Consider the following 12,623-nt stretch of genomic DNA (forward strand, 5'->3'; position numbering starts at 1 on the left):
CCCCGGAAGTTTGCGGGGGTTATGCTTTTTCTGAACGTCACATGCTAATGTAAAAAGCTGTTTTTTGATATAAATATGAACTTGATTGAACAGACATGCATGTATTGTATAACACAATGTCCTAGGTGTGTCATCTGATGAAGATCATAAAAGGTTAGTGCTGCATTTAGCTGTGGTTTGGGTTTATGTGACATGATATGCTAGCTTGAAAAATGGGTGTCTGATTTTTTCTGGCTGGGCACTCTGCTGACATAATCTAATGTTTTGCTTTCGTTGTAAAGCCTTTTTGAAATCGGACAGTGGGGTTAGATTAACGAGATTCTTGTCTTTAAATAGCTGTAAAATAGTCATATATGTTTGAGAAATTGAAGTAATAGTATTTCTAACGATTCAAAAATCGCGCCACTGGATTTCAGTGGCTGTTACGTAGGTGGGACGAGTTCGTCCCACATGCGCCAGAGAGGTTATCTGTTCGTTTTTGAGTTGAAAAGCCAAACCACTGAAACAACATAATCCACAGACAAACTCAAGAACTAGCCAATAAGTTGGTGCGGAAACAGGTGAGGCGCCAAGATGCACTCTGCTGCTCACCTAGAATGGCGATGACCTCATTGTCCTGGATGACCTCCAGTGACCCTGACACCAAGAAGCACAGGGTGTCGACACTCTCTCCTGTGTGGAAGGTCAGGTCCCCGGGGGCACAGTGGATGGTCTGAAACTCCCCTGCTAATGAGCGCAGGCAGCGGTCACTGGCCAGGCGGAACGCTGGGTGCTCACTGAACACCTTCCGGTTGAGGTGGACACAGATGTCAGCCCGCATGTCTTTAGGACAGATGGACAGCACCTGGAGATGGGGAGACAGACACCTGGCAATCAGGCTTTGGACAATTGACATCAGGCTTTCATGTCATTTCTATTACTTTGCAAGGTATAGTATGGGTTTCCCCATCGTACTGAGCCATTAAGACATTGTGTATTCACATACATTAGAATGTAATGGGAGTCCTACAAGCATCTCTTCTCCTTCTAGGCGGAGTTCCTCTGTCCAGTGTCTGTTTTCTTTTGCCCATCTTAATCTTTTATTGGCCAGTCTGAGATATGGCATTTTTTTGCAACTCTGCCTAGAAGGCCAGCATCCCGGAGTCGCCTCTTCACTGTTGACGTTGAGACTGGTGTTTTGCGGGAACTATTTAATGAAGCCGCCAGTTGAGGACTTGTGAGGCGTCCGTTTCTCAAACTAGACACTCTAATGTACTTGTTCTCTTGCTCAGTTGTGCATCGGGACCTCCCACTCCTCTTTCTATTCTGGTTAGAGACAGTTTCTGCTGTTCTGTGAAGAGAGTAGTACACAGCGTTGTATGAGATCTTCAGTTTCTTGGCAATTTCTCGCATGGAATAGTCTTCATTTCTCAGAACAAGAATAGACTGACGAGTTTCAGAAGAAAGTTTTGTTTCTGGCCATTTTGAGCCTGTAATCAAACCCACAAATGCTGATGCTCCAGATACTCAACTAGTCTAAAGAAGGCATGTTTTATTGCTTCTTTAAATCAGAACAACAGTTTTCAGCTGTGCTAACATAATTGCAAGAGGGTTTTCAAATGATCAATTAGCTTTTTAAAATTATAAACTTGGATGAGCTAACACAACGTGACATTGGAACACAGGAGTGATGATTGCTGATAATTGGTCTCTATGTAGATATTCCATAAAAAGTCAGCCGTTTCCAGCTACAATAGTATTTTACATCATGAACAATATCTACACTGTATGTCTATTCAAATTTGATGTTATTTTAATGGACAAAAAACAAGGACATTTCTAAGAACCTCAAACTTTTGAATGGTAGTGTATTTCCTGACCAAACTTCCACAAGTTCTAGTCAGTTATAGTCACAGCTGTGTACATTCCACCTCAAGCAGACATCAAGACAGCCATCAAGAAACCATACATCCTGTGGCTGCATTTATTGTAGCTGGGGATTTTAACAAACCAAATTTGAGAACAAGTCTACCTAAATTCTTCCAGCATACCGATTGCACTACGCGCATGCGCAATACCCTCGACCACTGCTACTCTAACTTCCGCGATGCATACAAAGCCCTCCCCCACCCTCCCTTCGACAAATCCGACCACGACGCCATCTTGCTCTTTCCGTCTTATAGGCAAAAAACTCAAACAGGATGTACCAGTGACGAGAACTATTCAACGCTGGTCCGACCAATCGGAAGCCACGCTTCAAGATCGTTTTGATCACGCGGACTGGAATATCTTCCAGTCAGCCTCAGAGAACAACATCGACCTATACGCTGACTCAGTGAGTGCATTTATAAAGGAGTGCATTGGAGATGTTGTACCCACTGTGACTATTAAAACCTACCCTAACCAGAAACTGTGAATGGATGGCGGAATTTGCGCAAAACAAAGTGCGATACACCGCATTTAACCATGGAAAGAGGTCTGGGAATATGTCTTAATATAAACAGAGTAGCTATTCCCTCCGCAAGGCAATCAAACAAGCGAAATGCCAGTACAGGGACAAGGTGGAGTCGCCATTCAACGGCTCAGACACGAGACGTATGTGGCAGGGTCTTTAGAAAGTCACGGACTACAAAAAGAAATCCAGCCACGTCACAGACCTCACCATTCCAGACAAACTAAACACCTTCTTTGACTGCTTTGAGGATAATACAGTACCACCGTCACTGCCCGCTAACAAGGACTGTGCCCTCTCCTTCTCCGTGGCTAACATGAGTAAAACATTTAAACGTGTTAATCCCCGCAAGGCTGCTGGCCCAGAAGGCATCCCTAGCCGCGTCCTCAAAGCTTGTGCAGACAAGCTGGCTGGTGTGTTTACAGACATATTCAATCGCTCCCTATTCCAGTCTGTCCCCACATGCTTCAAGATGGCTACCATTGTTCCTGTACCCAAGAAGGCAAAGATGACTTAACTAAATTACAACCACCCCGTAGCACTCACTTCTGTCATCATGAAGTGCTTGAGAGACTAGTCAAGGATCATATCACCTCCACCTTAAAGACCACCCTAGACCCACTTCAGTTTGCATACCGCCCCAACAGGTCCACAGACGATGCAATCATCATCCCACTGCACACTGCCCTACCCCATCTGGACAAAAGGAATACCTATGTAAGAATGCTGTTCATTGACTACAGCTCAGCATTCAACACCATAGAACCCTACAAGCTCATCAAGTTGGAGGCCCTGGGTCTCAACCCCGCCCTGTGCAATTGGGTCCTGGACTTTGACAGGCCGCCCCCAGGTGGTGAAGGTAGGAAACAACATCTCCACTTCGCTGACTCTCAACACTGGGGCCCCATAAGGGTGTGTGCTCAGCCCCCTCATGTACTCCCTGTTCACCCACGACTGCGTGACCATGCACGCCTCCAACACAAATCATCAAGTTTGCAGACGACACAACAGTAGTGTGCTTGATTACCAACAATGACGAGACAGCCAACATGTCAGGAAGTGAAAGCTTGGTCGCAAATGGGTCTTCCAAATGGACAATGACCCCAAGCATACTTCCAAAGTTGTGGCAAAATGGCTTAAGGACAACAAAGTCAAGGTATTGGAGTGGCCATCACAAAGCCCTGACCTCAATCCCATAGATAATTTGTAGGTAGAACTGAAAAAGTGTGTGAGAGCAAGGAGGCCTAGAAACCTGACTCCGTTACACCAGCTCTGTCAGGAGGAACTGACCAAAATTCACCCAACTTATTGTGATAAGCTTGTGGAAGGCTACCCAAAACGTTTGACCCAAGTTAAACAATTTAAAGGCAATGCTACCAAATACGAATTGAGTGTATGTAAACTTCTGACCCACTGGGAATGTGATGAAAGAAATTGAAGCTGAAATAAATAATTCTCTCTACTATTATTCTGACATTTCACATTCTTAAAATAAAGTGGTGATCCTAACTGACAGAAATTGTGAAATACATTTCAACTGAGTTTTCGGCTAAGGTGTATGTAAACTTCTGACTTCAACTGTATATTTGTTAACGCTGCAATGTTTTCATTTGTTGGCTTTATGTAAGCTATTTTTACATAGTTGTCAATGACAATATAAATTACTTTTTAGGTTTGTATCATTTTTAGAATAGATTTGGATAGACTTGATTAACCACAGCAATGATTTTGAGATATGAAGACGTTATTATGAATTAAATGACTGTCACAAAAATGTACATATGAAAACCATAACTGGAACACAGATTGGTAGAAATGGTAAGATAAATTGGCATGCAACAAGAGAAAGGTTGCCAACTCCTCGTGAAGCCCATTACCTGCAATTTCAGGAGAGTAATGGCAGAATCTGCGAAAGCCAGCAAGGACGGGAGGAGAATAGTTGGTTCAGGTTAAGTTATTTTTTTTTCTCTGGTGCCTTCGAGGCATTTGTCTTATTTCATCAAACCATAAGATTTAAGCATCAGACAAGCTTAATGCATATAGTTGATTTCATTAAAACGCATAGGATGTATCTATATATGAAAAATTACACTTGAATTTATTTTGACCAATCGAAAGAACAGATTACTTTTGATCGACAAAGATTATTTATTTTTGTCTGGGACAGCCCTATTGTGTGTTCTGCTATACCTCTGTGTGATGTGATCAGTTTATTCCAGTTCAGAATGAAAATGATTTCTTGTATATTACCAGCAACAGTTCCAACCTAGACAGATATGTAAGACTGTTATTAATGGGGGAAAATAAACATTAATTGTTATTTCTATAGGCATTTCATTGTTATTTGTTTTAGTCTATATTGCATTTTTTTAGGCATAAGGGCATAATTAAATGTACCGATATTTACGTGTAGTTGCATGTTTTAATAAGCTTGGGTCCCAGGAAACACAGAATTTCTCATTTGGGTTCGAGGCTGAAAAAGTGTAACACCTGCTCTAACCCCATGCAGCCCTCCTGTGCTTTAACCGCACGGAGCCCTCCTGTGCTCTAACCCCAGGCAGCCCTGGTGTTAGATGTTATCACTCCGGGGTCCAAGCTCAGGGCCATGGCTCACCATCTCAGCGTCGATGCCCTTGGACATAGACCATGTGGAGACGATGGAGTCCATCAACCTCTCTCTCAGCTCATTGGGCACCTGGTAGAGCTTGAGGAAGTCCCTCACATCGGTCAGCATCTTGTGTTTGCGGTTGGTGTTGGTGTACATCTGCTGGAAGATGGTGGTCACATTTCCAAAGATGGCGGCGTACAGAAGAGCTGGAGAAGAAAGGAATACAGTTGTCATAAGATTAAATGAGCTGAAGTGAGTGGTAATGACAGGCAGGGCCGGTTCCAGGAATAAGCAACATAAGTGGTCGCTTAGGGCCCCCGGCCGCTAGGTAGCACCCGGAACTCAGTTTGGGTTTCAACATACTATTGAGAGTAAGAATATTATAATACACCAGTTGCAATATCAAAATGTGGTTATATAAACTAGTAATCCCAGCCAAATACAGACAGAGCACACAGAGAAAGTGCCCAAGGCCCTGACCTCCATGGGAACTCAATTGATTTTGTTAGTCATTCTCCCTCAGTGCTGTTTATGATGAGGGAGGAAGACATTCTTTTTTATGAGCATGGCCTTATTTCTGATTTCCTATGCCAGGTAATAGTGAAGGAGATTGATAATTCACTCTTGATAACTCATTGCTATATACCAATATACTGAATGATGGAGGCCCTCAAATTCTTCCTCTCCAACTGCTTAAGCGATGTGCCTACAAATTATATAATTGCGCTTGCACAATTAGTGCTTACTAAAAAATATAATATTTTATAAATTTTACTATCTACAGACTTTTGGAACAGAAATGGGAACTCCATTAGCTCCCAACTATGCAAGTCTATTTATGTGGAAATCGAACTGGATATTATTTACATTAATAATGCTAACAAAGATCATGTTAAATATTGGACCCGCTATATAGACGATTGCTTTATGATCTGGACGGGTTCCGAAATTAAATTAATATCTTAACTACACAATCAATTTCCTTCACTATAGAAAATAACATTAACTCTATACATTTCTTGGATGTACTTGTTACAAAGAAGGGACAATCTAAGTACGACAGTCTACAGAAAACCAACAGATAAAAGTACTATATTGACAACCCCCTAAAAAGAGGTTTACCAGCAAGCCAACTTCATAGACTGTGTTGCATCTGCGACACAGAGGAAGAATATGATAGACAATCAAATTCTTTCCTTAAGCGTTTTCGCTTGAGAGGATAACATTACCCCGATACCTGGCTTGATAAAGCTAAAAAATAAGTTAAAAGCTTGAACAGAAGTCAATTACTTAATAAATCCCAACAAAAACAGAACTGTTTTCTGTAAACTATATACTTACTTTCAATGATAGCCATAATGTCATCTAGTCTATTGTTAATAAACATTGGCACAAATTATCAGACTCCTCTTTAAATTCTGCTTTCCAGAATCCACCTATAAACGATCAAGAAATCTATCAAACATATTGGTTAAATCAGATGTGGTCAGAGAGAGAAAAGAGACGTTCATAAAAGGATGCTTCCCCTGTAGATATTGTTCCTCTTGTAGCACCATAAGGAAATGTTCTAACATTAGGACATATGAGATAAAGTCACGTACACCACCGTTCAAAAGTTCGGAGCCAATTAGAAATGTCTTTGAAAGAAGAGCACATTTTTTGTCCATTAAAATAAAATCTAATTGATCAGAAATACAGTTTACAATTACAATTACTATTGTAGCTGGAAACAGCTGATTTTTAATGGAATATCTACATAGGCGTACAGAGGCCCATTATCAGCAACCATCACTCCTGTGTTCCAATGGCATGTTGTGTTAGCTAATCCAAGTTTATCATTTTAAAAGGCTAATCGATCATTAGAAATTCCTTTTGCAATTATGTTAGCACAGCTGAAAACTGTTGTTCTAATTAAAGAAGCAATAAAACTGGCCTTCTTTAGACTAGTTGAGTATCTGGAGCATCAGCATTTGTGGGTTCGATTACAGGCTCAAAATGGCTAGAAACAAAGAACTTTCTTCTGAACCACATCAGTCTATTCTTGTTCTGGGAAATGAAGGGTATTCCATGCGAGAAATTGCCAAGAAACTGATGATCTTGTACAACGATGTGCACTACTCCTTTCACAGAACAGCGCAAACGGGCTCTAACCAGAATAGAAAGAGGAGTGGGAAGTCCCGGTGCACAACTGAGCAAGAGGACAAGTACATTGTTAATCATTGCAATCTACTGCAAAGATAGCCTGCAGAGTTCTGTATTACTATCCAAGTCTATACCCAAACAATTCGAGCTTCTACTTCTAAAAATGCACCTTTCCAGAAACAAGTCTCTCACTGTTGCCGCTTGCTATAGACCTCCCTCTGCCACCAGCTGTGCCCTCAATACCATATGTGAATTGATTGCCCCCCATCTATCTTCTGAGCTCGTGCTACTAGGTGACCTAAACTGGGACATGCTTAACACCCCGGCCATCCTACAATCTAAGCTTGATGCCCTCAATCTCACACAAATTACCAATGAACCTACCAGGTGTAACCCCAAATCCGTAAACACGGGCACCCTCATAGATGTCATCCTAACTAACTCGCCCTCCAAATACACCTCTGCTGTTTTCAATCAAGATCTCAGCGATCACTGCCTCATTGCCTGCATCCGTAATGGGTCTGCGACCAAACGACTTCTGCGAGCAGGCCTTTCTAATCGACCTGGCCGGGGTATCCTGGAATGACACTGACCTCATCCCGTCAGTAGATGATGCCTGGTTATTCTTTAAAAGTGCTTTCCTCACCATCTTAAATAAGCATGACCTACTCAAAAAATGTAGAACTAGGAATAGATATAGTCCTTGGTTCACTTCAGACCTGTCTGCCCTTGACCAGTACAAAAACATCTTGTGGCGTTCTGCATTAGCATCGAATAGCCCCCGTGATATGCAACATTTCAGGGAAGTTAGGAATGAATATACACAGGTATTTAGAAAAGCTAAGGCTAGCTTTTTCAAACAAAAATTTGCATCCTGTAGTACTAACTCAAAAAAGTTCTGGGACATTGTAAAGTCCATGGAGAATAAGAGCACCTCCTCCCAGCTGCCCACTGCTCTGAGGCTAGGAAACACTGTTACCACCGATAAATCCACTATAATTGAGAATTTCAATAAGCATTTCTCTACGGCTGGCCATGCTTTCCACCTGGCTACCCCTACCCCTGTCAACTGCCCGGCACCCTCCACAGCAACCCGCCAAAGGCCCCACCATTTCTCCTTCAGCCAAATCCAGATAGCTGATGTTCTGAAAGAGCTACAAAATCTGGACCCATACAAATCAGCCGGGCTAGACAATCTGGACCCTCTCTTTCTAAAATTATCTGCCGAAATTGTTGCAACCCCTATTACTAGCCTGTTCAACCTCTCTTTCGTATCGTCTGAGATCCCCAAAGATTGGAAAGCTGCCGCGGTCATCCCCCTCTTCAAAGGGGGTGACACTCTAGACCCAAACTGCTACAGACCTATATCTACCCTACCCTGTCTTTCTAAGGTCTTCGAAAGCCAAGTTAACAAACAGATTACCGACCATTTCGAATCCCACGCACCTTCTCCGCTATGCAATCTGGTTTCAGAGCTGGTCATGGGTGCACCTCAGCCACGCTCAAGGTCCTAAACGACATCATAACCACCATCGATAAGAGACATTACAGTGCAGCCGTATTCATCGACCTGGCCAAGGCTTTCGACTCTGTCAATCACCACATTCTTATTGGCAGACTCGACAGCCTTGGTTTCTCAAATGATTGCCTCGCCTGGTTTACCAACTACTTCTCTGATAGAGTTCAGTGTGTCAAATCGGAGGGCCTGTTGTCCGGACCTCTGGCAGTCTATGGGTGTGCCACAGGGTTCAATTCTCTTGCTGCTGGTGATTCTCTGATCCACCTCTACGCAGACGACACCATTCTGTATACTTCTGGCCCCTCTTTGGACACTGTGTTAACTAACCTCCAGACGAACTTCAACACCATACAACTCTCCTTCCGTGGCCTCCAACTGCTCTTAAACCCAAGTAAAACTAAATGCATGCTATTCAATCGATCACTGCCCGCACCTGCTCGCCTGTCCAGCATCACTACTCTGGACGGCTCTGACTTAGAATACGTGGACAACTACCTGGGTGTCTGGTTAGACTGTAAAATCTCCTTCCAGACTCACATTAAGCATCTCCAATGCAAAATGAAATCTAGAATCGGCTTCCTATATCGCAACAAAGCATCCTTCACTCATGCTGCCAAACATACCCTCGTAAAACTGACCATCCTACCGATCCTCGACTTCGGTGATGTCATCTATAAAATAGCCTCCAACGCTCTACTCAACAAACTGGATGCAGTCTATCACAGTGCCATCCGTTTTGACACCAAAGCCCCATACACTACCCACCATTGCGACCTGTGCGCTCTCGTTGGTTGGCCCTCGCTTCATACTCGTCGCCAAACCCACTGGCTACAGGTTATCTACAAGTCTCTGCTAGGTAAAGCCCCGCCTTATCTCAGCTCACTGGTCACCATAGCAGCACCCACTCGTAGCACGCGCTCCAGCAGGTATATCTCACTGGTCACCCCCAAAGCCAATTCCTCCTTTGGTCTTCTTTCCTTCCAGTTCTCTGCTGCCAATGACTGGAACGAACTGCAAAAATCACTGAAGCTGGAGACCCATATATCTCCCTCACTAGCTATAAGCACCAGCTGTCACAGCAGCTCACAGATCACTGCACCTGTACATAGCCCATCTGTAAACAGCCCATCTACCTTCCTCATCCCCATACTGTATTTATTTATTTACCTTGCTCCTTTGCACCCCAGTATCTCTACTTGCACATTCATCTTCTGCACATCTACCATTCCAGTGTTTAATTGCTATATTGTAATTACTTCGCCACCATGGCCTATTTATTGCCTTAACTTACCTCATTTGCACGCACTGTATATAGACTTTTTGTTTTCTTTTGTTCTACTGTATTATTGACCGCATGTTTAGTTTATTCCATGTGTAACTCTGTGTTGTTGTATGTGTCGAATTGCTATGCTTTAACTTGGCCAGGTCGCAGTTGCAAATGAGAACTTGTTCTCAACTAGCCTACCTGATTAAATATATATATTTTTTTCAATTAGAGTGTCTAGTTTGAGAAACAGACCCCTAACAAGTCCTCAAATGGCAGCTTCATTAAATAGTACCCACAAAAATAAAAAAATAAAAAGTCTTAACGTCAACAGTGAAGAGGCGATTCCGGGATGCTGGCCTTCTAGGCAGAGTTGCAAAGAAAAAGCCATATCTTAGACTCGCCAATAAAATTCAAAGATTAAGATGGGCAAAAGAACACAGACACTAGACAGAGGAACTCCGCCTAGAAGGCCAGCATCCCAGAGTTGCCTCTTCAATGTTGACGTTGAGACTGGTGTTTTAAGTAGAGGTCGACTGATGAATCGGAACGGCCGATTAATTAGGGCCGATTTCAAGTTTTCATAACAATCTGTAATTGGCATTTTTGGACACCGATTACATTGCACTCCAGAAGGAGACTGTGTGGCAGACTGACTACCTGTTATGCGAGTGCAGCAAGGAGCCAAGGTAAGGTGCTAGCTAGCATTAAACTTATAAAATAACAATCTTAACATAATCACTAGTTAACTACACATGGTTGATGATATTACTAGTTTATCTAGCTTGTCCTGCGTTGCATATAATCGATGCGGTGCCTGTTAATTTATCATTGAATCACAGATTACTTCGCCAAATGGGTGATTTAACATGCGCATTCGCGAAGAAAGCACTGTCGTTGCACCAATGTGTACCTAACCATAAACATCAACGCCTTTCTTAAAATCAATACACAAGTAGATATTTTAAACCTGCATATTTAGTTAATATTGCATACTAACATGAATTTTTTTTAACGAGGGAAATTGTGTCACTTCTCTTGCGTTCTGTGCAACAGAGTCAGGGTAAATGCAGCAGTTTGGGCCGCCTGGCTCGTTGCGGACTGTGTGAAGACCATTTCTTCCTAACAAAAGACAGCCAATTTAGCCAAACGGGGGATGTGTTAACAAAAGCGCATTTGTGAAAAAAAGCACAATTGTTGCACAAATGTACCTAACCATAAACATCAATGCCTTTCTTAAAATCAATACACATAAGTATATATTTTTAAACCTGCATATTTAGTTAAGAAATTCATGTTAGCAGGCAATATTAACTAGGGAAATTGTGTCTCCTCCCAGAGTGCTAAGAACCTTGGCGTGACCCTGGACAACACCCTGTCGTTCTCCACTAACATCAAGGCGGTGACCCGATCCTGTAGGTTCATGCTCTACAACATTCGCAGAGTACGACCCTGCCTCACACAGGAAGCGGCGCAGGTCCTAGTCCAGGCACTTGTCATCTCCCGTCTGGATTACTGCAACTCGCTGTTGGCTGGGCTCCCTGCCTGTGCCATTAAACCCCTACAACTCATCCAGAACGCCGCAGCCCGTCTGGTGTTCAACCTTCCCAAGTTCTCTCACGTCACCCCGCTCCTCCGCTCTCTCCACTGGCTTCCAGTTGAAGCTACAAGTCCATGGTGCTTGCCTACGGAGCTGTGAGGGGAACGGCACCTCCGTACCTTCAGGCTCTGATCAGGTCCTACACCCAAACAAGGGCACTGCGTTCATCCACCTCTGGCCTGCTCGCCTCCCTACCTCTGAGGAAGCACAGTTCCCGCTCAGCCCAGTCAAAACTGTTCGCTGCTCTGGCACCCCAATGGTGGAACAAGCTCCCTCACGACGCCAGGACAGCGGAGTCAATCACCACCTTCCGGAGACACCTGAAACCCCACCTCTTTAAGGAATACCTGGGATAGGATAAAGTAATCCTTCTACCCCCACCCCCCAAAAGATTTAGATGCACTATTGTAAAGTGGTTGTTCCACTGGATATCATAAGGTGAATGCACCAATTTGTAAGTCGCTCTGGATAAGAGCGTCTGCTAAATGACTTAAATGTAAATGTAAATGTGTCACTTCACTTGCGTTCATTGCACACAGAGTCAGGATATATGCAACAGTTTGGGCCACATGGCTCGTTGCGAACTAATTATGACATAACAATGAAGGTTGTGCAATGTAACAGCAATATTTAGACTTAGGGATGCCACCCATTAGATAAAATACGGAACGGTTCCGTATTTCACTGAAAGAATAAACGTTTTGTTTTCGAAATGATAGTTTCCGGATTTGACCATATTAATGACGTAAGGCTCGTATTTCTGTGTGTTATTATATTATAATTAAGTCTATGATTTAATAGAGCAGTCTGACTGAGTGGTGGTAGGCAGCAGCAGGCTCATAAGCATTCATTCAAACAGCACTTTTCTGCATTTGCCAGCAGCTCTTCGCTGTGCTTCAAGCATTGAGCTGTTTATGACTCAAAGCCTATCAACTCCCGAGATTAGGCTGGCAATACTAAAGTAAAGTAATGTATTATATTAAGTTAAAATAAGTGTTCATTGTTCATTCAGTATTGTTGTAATTGTCATTATTACAAATATATATACAAAAATCGTCC

At 42.9% G+C, this 12,623-nt stretch overlaps 1 pseudogene; it reads right to left on the reverse strand.

Annotated features, from left to right (window-relative positions):
- Positions 1–12,623, reverse strand: part of LOC115161800 (potassium voltage-gated channel subfamily H member 5-like) — a 99,474-nt pseudogene that overhangs the window by 48,154 nt on the left and 38,697 nt on the right.

Source organism: Salmo trutta, chromosome 25 (genome assembly GCF_901001165.1).
Source record: "Salmo trutta chromosome 25, fSalTru1.1, whole genome shotgun sequence".
In the NCBI taxonomy this organism is placed as follows: Eukaryota; Metazoa; Chordata; class Actinopteri; order Salmoniformes; family Salmonidae; genus Salmo; species Salmo trutta.